At 46.7% G+C, this 12,424-nt stretch overlaps 1 protein-coding gene across 1 annotated transcript in view; it reads right to left on the reverse strand.

Moving 5' to 3' along the window:
• Positions 1-12,424, reverse strand: part of RAB11FIP4 (RAB11 family interacting protein 4) — a 195,043-nt gene that overhangs the window by 128,136 nt on the left and 54,483 nt on the right. The window lies entirely within an intron of this gene.

Here is a 12,424-nt window from a genome sequence, read left to right on the forward strand (position 1 = left end):
CAGTGTGCATATCCCAATGTACCAACCCAGTCACATAGCTCAGTTCTAGCCACCTTTCTGCTCCAGGAGGTGGTACAATTCCAAGAATGCCATCAAAGCACCAGCCATTCAATGTTCCCTAACCCTAAGAACTTTGCTATTACTATTGAATTTATGTGGAAGGCCTTCAGATACTTTGGTGACAGGTGGCAGTATGAAACCCTAAGATAGCATCACTCTTATAAGTAGCACTGGATGGGTGAGCAAAGCAAGACAGTGCCAATCTCAAAGATACAGTGGGACACATGGAAACACACCCACTCCGCTGGGGCTCATCGGCACACCTGCTGTGTTTAGTGCAGAGGGCACACCTGGGCCCTGATCCACCACTGTGTTAGTCCAGTTTGACACCAGACTAATTCCAATGGTTTTAATGAAATTACACCAGCAAAAAAATCAGGCTAACCCAAAGGTAAATCTGACCCCTGGAATGTAAAATAGGAGAGTTTGTGGGAGGAAGGACTCTTGTACAGTCCTGTGGCTGCAAAATCCTGCTTGTCCTGGATTTCCTCACCGGGGTGAACTCTGCTGGACATTAGGACAAGTGGAATTTCAGGGTGTTTGTACTGTGCAGTGCAATGCTCGCCCTAGACTGTTTTAATTCACTGTATTTTCCCCCTAGCTTCACCAACTGCTAACTCTGTAGCTTAACGGGTTTGTTTTACAGTACATACAAGGTTTGTCATATTGAGAAAGACGCCCATTGGAGCCTGATTTATAATGTCCCCTTTTCTCCTTCTCTGGCCTGAGCATAGGTGGTTCTCTGCTTATGGAAAGTTCCAGAACCTCTTTCTATACTGAACTCAGAGGAAAAGAGAGGATGGGTGGGATTAAAGGTACATTGGGCTAGAAAGGGAATGCGAATTCCATGTGGCCAAACTCAGCCCTCACTTACGTTGGTGTTGAATCCAGAGCAATGCCGTCGACTTCCATAAGCCACTCTGAAGTTACACTGACTGGGGTAATGGGCCCACAGCATTTCCTTCTGCAGTGACCGCATGGAAATGTAAAAGTGACAACTTGTGCCTAACCCTCAGCTAACATAAGGATGGTCTTATAGAAAAGGCTCTGACTTGGGACACGGCGGGGATCTGGTTCAATTCCTGGTCCTAACAAACCCCGCCCCCCATATGACCTTGGACAAGTCAGTTCATCTCTCTCTGTCTCAGTCCCCCACCTATAAAATAGGGATAATGCCACACTTCCGTTTGCCCACCGTTTCTATATGGGGTCTATTTAGATTAGAAGCTCTTTGGTGCAGAGACTGCCCCTACTGTGAGTTTTTAGAGTGCCTTGCACTGTTGGGACCTCTAGGCGCTGCTGCATAATACACTCATGAACGGATGTTTGAGGGGGGGAGGCGTGCATTAGTTTTTAAATGAGCACAATTCATATTCCGATGACTTTCAGACTGATAAAAGGAAGGTGTTACTGAGATTGTAGCTGAGCAGCTAGCCAGTACCATCAAAATGAACCGTGCTACCAACACGAACCCAAATCCTCTCTGCTGTGTACATCAACCATATTAAACCTTCTCCTGCCTAGCTTTGTAGAGAAACAGTCTCCTAACCCCTTTCTCCTCTGACAGCACACTGCCAGCAATTAATCAGTCTCTCTGAAACAGCAAAAGGCTGTTGAGACTACAATAATTATTTATTACCCTTGAAAAGGTTAAGGGTCTGTCAGTCCAATAACCAGGCTGCATAACATTGTATCCTTTTTGTTCCCAACCACACCATCTATTCAGAGACAGTGTTATCCTATCAAATAAAAAAGCAGAAGCCTTTCAGTGCCATTAACCAAGTGGGTGAGACAGCCTGTTCATGCACGAGTGAAATGAGCAGACTGTGCTGGCCCTGGACCCAGAGTTGGCGGGTGAAAGCTTTCCTTATCCCCCTGCATATCTGGGCAATACGGAGTTGAGCCTCCCGCACCAGCCCTCTGGGAGGACACATTGGCACTGAAAGAGCTGAGTCAAGCCCTTGCTGAATCAATGGGATGTTGATTCTTGTGGGTCATTAAGCAATTATGCTGAGGAGGCATCATTAAACATGTTGAGTTTTTTATTCAGTGTCAGGATAAAAGTCAGTACAGAGAGAGAAGTGGTAACACTTTGCTCAGAGCCTTCCATCCAGGGTGGACAGGGTCACCGTACAAGTACCCAAGACACATCTCAAAGCTCTTGATAAACATTAATGTGAAGTCATATCATTTCCATTTTACAGCTGGGAAAACTAAGGCAAAGAAAGATCAAAGGTCTTATCAACCTCACACAGAACGTCTGTGGCAGATGTGGGAAGAAAACTCACTTCTCCTAGTCCAATGCTTTAAACACAAGATCTTCTACAAAGCCATCATGGACAGAAAGACTCACCTTGCTGGTTGAGGATCTGACCCAGAAACTATAGACTACCTATATGGAACAGACTGATTCCATAGATGCCATTTTGTATGTCTTTGTTAAAGGTGAGACCTTTGTTTAGCATCATTTAGATTACCTAAAATAGATACATAAGAGAACAAAAAGTTTATCCCTTTTCAAGAAGCCTCTATGATGTCGGTGGCATTTTTTCATGCTTTGCTAGAAAACCTATTTGAAAAAGTTAAAACGACTAGGGCTAGTCCAAAACCAAAATGCCGTCTGCCCTCCCAAGTTTTTGAGGCTACCTTGAATTGAAATACAAGGTCTAGTGGTTCTGAAGAAAGCCTGAGAATTCGGGGTGACTTAACAGGACACTTAGCCCAACGCCCCCGTTGATGCAAAGGAACAAGGGAGAACAATTTTAACCATATTTAAAAGTGGCCAAATGTTTATTAGGTTTAAGAACAATGTAAATGCTCAGGTGAAATCCTGATCCCACCGACGTCATTGGGAGTTTCTCCACTCAATTCAGTGGGGCCAGGATTTCACCCTTGCTTTTCCGCAAAGTCTGTCAACAAGGATGCCAACAGATGCCAACTATGGTTGGAGGGGGTGGACACTGGAACAAAACAACTCAATCCACATAAGCCATCAGCCTTCTGATGGAAACAACTTTTGGTCAGTGTCAACATGGGCAGCAACTTCGAGGCAAAAGGCTCCAAATGTCCAGTCTTTTGACTCATCCATTCCCCACTCTGTTATTTGCTACTGCTTTCTATATGTGGGGGGATTTAGTCAGGAGACTTCTCATACATTAAATCCATATGCAAGGCTGGATTGTGAAGCCTGTACTAACAATAGTGACTTTTCATAGGAGTAGTCTTGTGAGTTTTCCCCACAATAGTGAATAAGGGGTGGAGAATTGGGTTGAAAATAAGAGGTTGAGAATTCTTGGCTTCAGTCTCATACATTTTAAGGCAAGAAGGAACCACTGTGATCATCTAGTCTGATCTCCTGCATAGCACAAGCCAGAGACCTTTATCCATTGATTCCCACATCAACTTCAGTTTGACCCAGAGCATTACGTTCAATAAGATATCCAGACTCATTGTAGGTTGCACTAGTTGTGTCACTAATCTCTGCTCAGTAACATACCTCACTATATGTGTTGTTTTTCATCACAGAACCCTCTCCTATGCACTGAGTTTGGACGGGTTTTTTTCCCTTCTTCTTTTCTTTCTTTACAGCCTTTCCATTGCTGTAAGTAGCCCTCAGCATGCTTTCACACTGCTCTTACATTTCAGAAAGCAGCATGTGGCAAACATCACTTTGTGTCTATAGAGCCGCCAGTCTTGCTAAGATACACAATAAAGTAGTGTGTGTTGGCTAAGGTGAAATGTTATTGCAACTGAGATCTAAATTTATATGGGGAGGATAATCACCCATCCACCCAAGTAAGTGAAACACTAAGGAAAGAACTTTCATTTTCTCCAGTTTGTTTCCCAAAGTGGAAAAGATTGATGTCCTCTGTCTGAGAACATGGACCTCTGCTGTAGAGTTTATTAGCCAGATAGATCCTTGCAGCTTGTGGACTAGCCTGGACTACAAAGCCTGGGGCTGAATTTTTCTGCTCTCTTCCTTCTCTTTCTGGTGCTAGACTGGTGAGCGTGTGCCCAATTCACAGAACATACAAGTCTGTTGCAGCCCTAGCAAGAAGGGGTTGGCTCTTTAGCACAAACCAGGCCAGCTTGTGATTTTAGTACTGGAGATCCTCAGTTCAATCCTCAATGTCAGCCAAAATGGTGGCTGTCACACTGGCGTTTAACCTTGACCTGCAGGGGGAAGCAGGATGTTAATACAAATAGACAGATGTTCTGGAGTTGTGCAGTTCTTGCTAGCAAGCATCACGGCCTAGGACATTGATTTAATAAAACCTCCTCCCCCAACCTCAAAGCCAGCCCTGATCGGTGTTGACACTGCCATAAGCAGGCTCCTTGCTGGGTCTGTTGCAGAACTGAGGGGCTCTGTTCCTGTTCTTCAGGAGGGAGCCACAGAGCTGGTTCTCCCACAGATGAGCTCCCTCCCTCTCTGAGATACACGATACAGAGTCTCATCCTCCCGTGGCTTGGGTGACAGAGATTACTGCAGCTCTAAAGAGCGAATGGCATCCCCTGCACAGCTCCTGCTAGGGGGAAGAGGGGAGGCTGTGAGTCCTTAAGCACATACTTAGGCTGGGGGGAGGTATGAGGGAATCTCTCTCCTCTCCCTCCCCCACTTCAGCTCTCCTGGCCATGGGTAGGTTCTTTACCCCCAGGGCCCGGTTGCATCTAACAGGCTGGCTAACAGGCGTGCTTCAGAGCTATCTATTAGCCCAGAGCTATCTCTGCCTCCCTCCCCTGCCACTGTCCATTCGGTCTCCCTATCTGTCAGCAAGTGGGGCAGGCACTCACTGGGCCATCAGAAAAGTTCCCCCCGAACTCACACCATCCCCAGTCCCAGGGCTGCCACACACAGCAGCTGAGGCAGACTCCGAGTCCCACCCTGAGGATGGGCAGCCACATAGGAACAACATCGCTGCCACTAACGGTAGGCGCCCATGATGAAAATATAAACCCCACACTGAGATACAAGGGGTTAAGAAGAAGATCTGGGTCCAGGGGACACCACACCTGCAGCACCTGCTCCAGCTGGAGAAGGAGCTTAAAAGAGAGCCAGACAGGATAGGAGGACAGACCTGTCTTGAGAGCACCTGAGCAAGAGCACAGCAGAAGTCCTTACTGCAAGGAAGGGGCCTGCAAAAGACGGCTACACAGGCCCGGAGGAAGGAGCAGGGAGGAGACCCTCGTCAGAGATTTCTCTCTTGGGACCACCGGCAGGGGGTGATAGAGACAGAGGGAGAGTTGTGACCCGGGTACCTAACCACTGCACAATACCACTGGTAAATGCTGCCTGTCACAGCCCCACTCCTTATTCTGACTGGCCTCTGCAGCAGTGAAGCCCAGAGTGAGCACAGAGGGCTCCATGAATGAGCCTGTGGCAAGGTCTGGCCCTCAGCCAGACTCCCCACCGACTCACAAAAATGAGTTCCTAAATCTGATCCGAGGGAACCGGAACCCAGACAGCATTAGAAACACAGCAGGTCACTGATCAAAGGCAGTTTCCAGGGTGTATGGGGAGGAGGGAATTAATCACAATCTGCTGCTCTGCCTGGGAATCCAAGAGGAATGTGTTTTTTTCCTCCATCCTCCAGGGGATAGTTCACTTTCTGGCACATGGCTGCAGCCTCAGGGGCAGCAAAGCCTGGCTATGCGTTATCAGTGTGGCCAGGCGTTGGAACGATCTTCTTATTAATAGCAGGCAGCGGAGGATTTAATCAGCCAGCAGGGGAGCCTGTAACTGAGCTGCACGGATCTCAGGCCATGGAGGTGGACACCAAACACAGACTGCTAAATAAGGACCAGATCACGAGCTTCTGATTTCCACCGCAGAGCACGTATGCAAGTAACCTCAGCGAAGTCCACGGAACTACTCCTGGGAGTAACTGCTCACCAATACGAGGAAAGTGTTCACTATCTGCCCCCAGATAAATCAATAAACATTACTTGTATTGTGGTCACACCTAGAGATGCCCACCTTTTCGTTATGAGTTTCTGCAGCGCCTACTACAAAGAAGGCCGCTGCCCTGACTAACTTGATTAGTAGCTCCTCCAGGTACAACTCAAGCTGATGGACCTGCTCTGTCAGTCTACTATCTCCTCTTGCTGCTGCCATGTCCCTCTGACAGCCCCTGCTTTATGTTCCCCAGAGCAGAGTGGAGCTCAGTTGGGAGGGGTCCTCAGTTCTGGAACTTGCTCTCCCCTGTGGCTTCAGAGCCTTCCTTCTGAGATATTTATGAAGTAACACGCTTGTTCCCTCCAGCTGTCTCTTCTCACAGCCTTAGGGCCAGGAGGTAGTGGTCCCTGGCAGTGGTTAGGACTGTACAATTTATCTGATTGTTGCCTGTACAAAAAGATAGGTTGTCACTTTGAAATTGAAGACACTGAGGCACAGAAAGTTTCAATTACGAGCTTAAGTCACACACTGTGTCTGCTGCCCAGCCACCAGACCATCCTTCTGTATCTGCTTCCTGTTGATCTTCCACATCAGATTTGCACATTTTAATCACCAAATAAGATTTTCTTTTCTCTTGTCCACACTGCACAGCCAATACAGCCTGGTGCGAGGGAAAACGATACGCTATCTTGCAGGCAGCAAAATCACCGGCGAGGCTCAGATCCCTGAGCTGTTGTTGCTGCTGGTTGTTGTGAAGGTGGACATTAGGAAGCAGAAAGGACATAGATTGGTTTCCAGACACCAGACACTGGGCTGGTGGCAATCAGAAAAGTCTCCTTTGACGCATGTGTAAAACTGATCCTATCTGAAATGGGAAACCACTGAAGATGCCTTTTTAACGGTCCCTGTCCTGATCATAAGAGCCCTGTAACAAGGCAGGGCTTCTTCCCAGCTTGCAAAGGATACAGGACCAGGCCCACAGTCTTTTAGGCAGCTTTATTTCTCAAACATAGGCAAAACATACCCCCACCTTCCCGCCCCGGCAGTTCTTAGCTCCTCCTGGGCTATTACTCCTGGGGTTTTTCTTCCCCCTTTGCATCTCAGGCTCTCACTGCCTCCCCTCCCAGGGGATTCTAGTCTTTCTTCCAAGCTTGACTCACAAGGTCACTCTCACTGGGTCTCGCTTTCTTTCCCTAACCTAGGGTGCCCTCTTTTTAAGCCTAATATGGGTCAGCTGACATGGTACAAGTGCACTGGCCCTCCTCCCTCTTAAAGCGCCAGTGTCACCCTGTGACATACCCTTATAGCCTCACTTGCCAGTCCACTAGAATGGGTTACAGAGAATTGTTAACCTCCTTCCATTTAATGAAAAATATCATCATCGGATATTGACCCACCAAGGTTACAGTGTTTATTTCAGCGAGGATTTTCTGACTGAGGCCCTGATCCTGCAATTGTCTCCAGGAACACAAACTCACAGAGCCCCATGGACTGCAAATGATCTTCTTAAAAACAAGGCATGGGAGGTTTTGTTACGAAGAAGGTCTGTAAGCTTTGGCTGCAACTGATTTGACTTCCATCAGCGAAGTTCCATGCAGGCTCAGGAATCCATCTGCTCACAGGCAGTTGCAGGATCTGGGCTGTAGTCACAAGATGCTACCCGAAATAAGCCATTATAACCTTGGCAATGTCACCATCTATGCTGCAGGCATCTGTGAATGTGTCTCACTCCTATAATGTTGACTGAGAACACTTATGAGCCACAAGAAAGGAAAACAAACCTTCCTACTAAAGGTCAAGCTATCCCGCAGGTGATTCCATTAACATGCAGACAGGATCTCATGCATCTGGAGTATTTGTGACCAAGTCTAAAAATGCTGGAAAATGAGATTAAATATGTAAATATTGTGGGATGGAGTTCGAAAGGTTCTTGCATTATTTATAAAAGGGAACTGCAGAATTATGTTCTCTTAAATTTGAACAGACTGGCTTTTTTCTCTCTTGGCGCAAAGACCATAGATTACTTAAAACATTAGCTGTTTGAAATGCAGTTACAAAATTCAGATGCAGTTAGAATCCAGGCTGTGCAAAGCCAGATAAAGTGGCTGCTTAGACATACCGTATATACTCGATCATAAGCCGATCCGTTTATAAGCCCACCCTCCTCCCCCAAGATTGATAAGTAAAAATGGAAATTTTTATGACCCGTTCATAAACCGACCCTATAATTCAGGGGTCGGCAAACTTTGGCTCCTGGGATAAGCTGCTGGCAGGCCGAGACAGTTTGTTTACCTTGAGTGTCCGCAGGCATGGAGGTAAACCTAAGTAAACAAAATGTCTCAGCCCATCAGCTGATTACCCTGACAGGCCGGGACAGCAACTGGTGGGGAAATTTTGGCGGGGGGGAGGGGGTGGGGGGGGAGAAGCTGGGGGTCAGGGGAGTAAGCCCATCCCTTCCCACCTTAGCTGGGGCGGGCCAGGGGAGGATGTCTCTGGCCTGGCTGGATCTGCTCCGGCGGGCTGGGCAGGCGGCACGGCTGCAGCATGCTTCAGCAGGCGGGCCGGGTGGTGCGGCTGCAACCTGCCAACCCCGGAGCTGCAGCTGCTTCGGAGGTTGTGGGGAGAGCAGTGTGGCCAGAAGCGGAGAGACTCTGGTCCCGCCTCTTCCCTTCTGGCTGTGCTGCCTCTCCTTGTCCCCTCTGTTGGCGGGAGGGGCTGTGTCCCAGCTCTCCCTCTCTCTATACCCGTTCATACGCCGACCCCCATTTCTTTTGCTTCCCTTTTTTACTAAAAAAAATTCAGCTAATGAATTTGTGTCAATAAGTTATCTGATTAAATAAGAATATCTTGTACCTTTCACTTTTTTTCTCCTTTAAAAGCCACAAGGCAGGAAAATCGAATGCACTGTTCCTTCTGTTGATTATGATTTTGCTACCTGAAAATTACTTTGTTCTCTAGAGTTTGTCTGCCTAAAGCAGTGGAGCTGTCAGCTAACATTCTGTCTACAGAATTTCTACCTTTGCTTTGCTATAGGGATCCTGCCAGCTTGTATTTTTTAACTCGTTTTCTCTAACTGCCTCCAACTTTTTCCTGTAAACTCAAAACTCACGAATATTTCACCCAAGGCCAGTTCAAGACAATCGGGGGCTTCTGCCAACCTGTTTGGCTCAAGGCCCAAAATTCAGTGGGTGACCTCTGGTTCCTCACCACCACTCTCCACAATCCTCTCCCAGTCTTGGGAAGAAGAGTTTGAGGGGTGACAGCACGTGTACATATGATCATATGGTGAACACGGAGTACATACCTTTGGAGACCATTAAGGAAGACTAGACGGAAGGTTTCCAAGAGAAGGGAAAACTGATGATATGCCCCAATCACAACAGAAAGAAAGAGAGTAAATGATCTAAAGCACAAGCTATGGAAATCTGGGGAACAAGTGTAGCATTAGGTCTCAACACAGGTGCCCGTGAAGAAATATAGGATCCCCAGATGATATAACCACACCCCCAGATCTTCACTGCACATGTCCACTTGCAATGCCACATTGTGTATGGCATCATAAGGCCTGGGCACACTTCCATGTCCCAGCAATAAATGCCAGGGACTCCACTGGAATCTCCAACATCCATGTGCACCCCTGAGAGCCGGAGGTGGCCAGCGTGTAGGAATCAGGATGAATCTGCAGGTGAGGCCTTGACATTTTGCCCACTTTGGAGACTGTGTACTGTAAATGATGTGATTTTTGTCACTGCAAACTGCATCATGAATTTGTCATCTGCTGTCTGATCAAAAAGCAGGCACGAAGAGGTCAGGCACATAGCTCCACTGATAACTGGCAGGTTGCTTTGAATTTCAAATTCAAGCGTAAGTATTCTCTCAGAGCTGTAGCAGCAGGCTTTACACTTCGATGTTGGCTTGTTTGTAGGAGTTCTGTGACTGAAAACTACTATGTTAATTTCAACCTTAATGGGACAATGTGACACTACACCCTCATATTCTTCATAGAGATATTGCTATGATATGAGTATGGCATAATTATGATGTATTTTGTGCAAGATAAGGCATGTGAGATATCACTGGAGGGGTTATGATTTACTGAATATTTATCCTATTTGTTGGTATGTATCATTTTTGCATCTGAAGTTAGGAATATTGACTATGTATCAATTACAAGTGTGTTTACATCTAGGGAACGCCCACCAGACAGAATGCAATCTAGATGGCTTGCTGTGGGAAGAGCCATTAGAGAGAACAATAGAGAACATCTCAGAAGATGTTTATCACCCACAGAGAAGTCTTCCTGGGGACGCTGCAAACAACCTCTGAGTTATGGTTACAGAGGCATGTGACTAAGTCACCTGGTACTGGACTCCATCTGGGAATACCAGTGTTTTTCCACTGACTGGCGTGGGAACTAAGTTTGGAAACAAAGAGTTCCCCCCATATGAGGCGGGAGTGACATCATCTAGGTTCGTTCGGTCTTCACTGGATCCCCGCCCAAGATGACTGCTATAAACAGCTAAGAAACGAAGACTAAACGAGGGGAGAAGGACTGAGCCCAGGCTGGAAGGTTGTCTAGCCTGTAAATGAAATATCTGAAGTTTTAAGCTGCAGGTAAGTGCAGCTGGCCTTCAAGAATCTTACAATCTGCCTAAGACAACATTTAGGGTGAGAAATTACTACTTGTAATCAGTTTCTTTAGTATCTTAAGCTTAGATTGCATGTTTGTTTTATTTGCTTCGTAATCTGCTTTGATCTGTTTGCTATCCCTTATAATAACATAAAATCTATCTTTTGTAGTTAATAAACTTGTTTTTGTTTTGTCTAAAACCCAGTGTGTGGAATTCATAGCTGGGGGGCAAAAAGCCGTTGCATCTCTCTCTCCACATTGAGGGAGGGAGCAAATGTAAAGAGCTTACGCTATACAAGTCTCTGTGCAGCACAAGATGGTACAATTTGGGGTCTATCCTCTAGAGGGGGGTATGCACTTGAGTACTGGGCAATTCCTTAGTTGAGTCTCCCCATACAGAGCTGATCTCAGCTTGTGTGCATAAAGCTGCAGCTGGGAGTGTCCCTACCTGTGTGTGTGCTGGTAAAGTGCAGTCTGAAGCCTGAGGGAGGGCTTGGCTGGCTTGCCTCAGCAATACAGTGTGAAGGGACCCCAGGCTGGTGGGTCAGGCAGTCTCAGTGGTACCCCAGTTCCAAGTGGCACCCTGGGGGCGACCTGTCACAGAGACATTCTGAATAACCTGCTGGAAGCCAAGCCTTGGTACTGGGCTCTAATTTGGGTAAGCTACTTGACCTCCATGGACCAAATTCATTGCTGGTGTAAGTGACACTCCATTAAGGGCCTCACCCAAAACCCACTGCAGGCAATGAGAGTCCTTTCTTTGACTCCAGTGGGCTTTGCATCAGGTCCTAGCAGCAAATGGAGATGCAGCTGCTTAAAGCAGTGGCAAAATTGATCCCCTGTGCCTCAGTCCAGATGGGGGAAAAGCCCAAAGGAAAAGCAGGACTTTGCTGCATTAGAGCTGAGCTAATGAAATGTGCCAGTGAATTATGTAGCTACAGATATGGAGAAGTGGGTTCGGAGGCACAGTAGATGGTAAACGCATCTGAAGGAAAGGGGAAGCTGTTGGTGCTCATGTGTTATTGATGCCATGTGAAAATATGACCTGATCTCAGCTGGTCAACAGATGGAGAATGCAGCTGAATTGTGGAAACAGGAAGCACTGCAGAAATTCTGCACAGCAACTGACCTCGTGCCTGTTAACCTTCTGAAATGCAATGATAGTCAAGTGGTTTAAGTATTCCGAGTTGCTCTGTATCCCATTCAGAGAGCAACGCTCTGCAGCACTTTCTAGCTGGCATCGGAGGGACTGCAGACATGTTTTTTACACACACCAAGGGAGGAGGCAGGGTCTGGAACTACTGTATACATGTTATGACTTCCAGGTGGATCGGATATGGAGGGTGGAACAAAATTAACCCCACTAGGGGGAGACAGCACCCATGTTGCTAGGGAGGTAGAGCTGTCCAAGGACTAGAGCCAGGGATTGGGAGACAGAACTTCAAGAATTCCAGTTTTTACCAGTCACTCACACGGACCATGTACAAATAAACATACTTCTGTGAGTCTCAGTTTTCCCTTCCATAAAATGGGTAGGACAATATTTAGCTACCTCCCAGGGCTAACATGAGACTTATTCTGTATTATATATATTATATATATTATATATTCTGTATTATATATATATATATATATGACTTATTCTGTGACAGGGTCAGGCCAGATGGCTATAGGAGAGTAATAGAAGGCAGATATATTAGCCCCAGGCTAAGTAGGTCCCTTTTCTCTGGGTAAGGTAACAGGGAAGGTTCCAGAACAATCAGGAACCTTCTGGAGACAATTAAGACAGGCTGATTAGAACACCTGCAGCCAATCAAGAAGCTGCTAGAATCAATTAAAGC

The sequence above is a fragment of the Lepidochelys kempii genome, chromosome 14, assembly GCF_965140285.1.
Source record: "Lepidochelys kempii isolate rLepKem1 chromosome 14, rLepKem1.hap1, whole genome shotgun sequence".
NCBI classification, from domain to species: Eukaryota; Metazoa; Chordata; order Testudines; family Cheloniidae; genus Lepidochelys; species Lepidochelys kempii.